Source organism: Physeter macrocephalus, chromosome 10, assembly GCF_002837175.3.
Source record: "Physeter macrocephalus isolate SW-GA chromosome 10, ASM283717v5, whole genome shotgun sequence".
Taxonomy (NCBI): domain Eukaryota; kingdom Metazoa; phylum Chordata; class Mammalia; order Artiodactyla; family Physeteridae; genus Physeter; species Physeter macrocephalus.
This window is the reverse complement of record NC_041223.1, coordinates 74,118,938-74,120,688: the sequence shown is the minus strand read 5'-3', so window position 1 is coordinate 74,120,688 and position 1,751 is coordinate 74,118,938.

The window sequence follows — 1,751 nt, the reverse complement described above, 5'->3', positions numbered from 1 at the left end:
GTTTATCTCTGGGCTTTCTATCCTGTTCCATTGATCTATATTTCTGTTTTTGTGCCAGTACCATACTGTCTTGATTACTGTAGCCTTGTAGTATGATCTGAAGTCAGGGTGCCTGATTCCTCCAGCTCCATTTTTCGTTCTCAAGACTGCTTTGGCTATTCGTGGTCTTTTGTGTTTCCATAGAAATTGTGAAATTTTTTGTTCTAGTTCTGTAAAAATATGTCAGTGGTGGATTGATAGGGACTGCATTGAATCTGAAGATTGCTTTGGGTAGTAGAGTCATTTTCACAATGTTCATTCTTCCAATCCAAGAACATGGTATACCCCTCCATCTATTTGTATCATCTTTAATTTCTTTCATCAGTGTCTTATAATTTTCTGCATAGAGGTCTTTTGTCTCCTTAGGTAGGTTTATTCCTAGATATTTTATTCTTTTTGTTGCAATGGTAAATGGGAGTGTTTTCTTAATTTCACTCTCAGATTTTTCATCATTAGTGTATAAGAATGCCAGAGATTTCTGTGCATTAATTTTGTATCCTGCTACTTTACGAAATTCATTGATTAGCTCTAGTAGTTTTCCGGTAGCATCTTTAGGATTCTCTACATATAGTATCATGTCATCTGCAAACAGTGACAGCTTTACTTCTTCATTTCCAATTTGGATTCCTTTTATTTCTTTTTCTTCTCCTTGCTGTTGCTAGAACTTCCAAAACTCTGTTGAATAAGAGTGGTGAGAGTGGGCAAAGTTGTCTGGTTCCTGATCTTAGTGGAAATGGTTTCAGTTTTTCACCATTGAGGATGATTTTGGCTGTGGGTTTGTCATATATGGCCTTTATTATGTTGAGGAAAGTTCCCTCTATGGTTACTTTCTGCAGGGTTTTATCATAAATGGGTGTTGAATTTTGTCAAAAGCTTTCTCTGCATCTATTGAGATATTGATTTTTGCTATCATTTCCTTCATTTCTTTTTCATTTATTTCTGATCTGATCTTTATGATTTCTTTCCTTCTGCTAAATTTGGGGGGTTTTTGTTTTTCTTTCTCTAATTGCTTTAGGTGCAAGGTTAGGTTGTTTACTCGAGATGTTTCCTGTTTCTTAAGGTAGGATTGTATTGCTATAAACTTACCTCTTAGAACTGCGTTTGCTGCATCCCATAGGTTTTGGGTCATCGTGTCTCCATTGTCATTTGTTTCTAGGTATTTTTTGATTTCCTCTTTGATTTCTTCAGTGATCCCTTTGTTATTAAGTAGTGTATTGTTTAGCCTCCATGTATTTGTATTTTTTAGAGGTCTTTTCCTGTAATTGATATCTACTCTCATAGTGTTGTGGTCGGAAAAGATACTTGATATGATTTCAATTTTCTTAAATTAACTAAGGCTAGATTTGTGACCCAAGATATGACTATGTTGGGTGCATAAATATTTACAATTGTTATATCTTCTTCATGGATCGATCCCTCGATCATTATGTAGTGTCCTTCTTTGTCTCTTGTAATAGTCTTTATTTTAAAGTCTATTTTGTCTGATATGAGAATTGCTACTCCAACTTTCTTCTGATTTCCATTTGCATGGAATATATTATTCCATCCCCTCACTTTCAGTCTGTGTCCCTAGGTCTGTAGTGGGTCTCTTGTAGACAGCATATATATGTGTCTTGTTTTTGTATCCATTCAGCCAGTCTGTGTCTTTTGGTGGGAGCATTTAATCCATTTACATTTAAGGTAATTATCGATATGTATGTTCATATTACCAT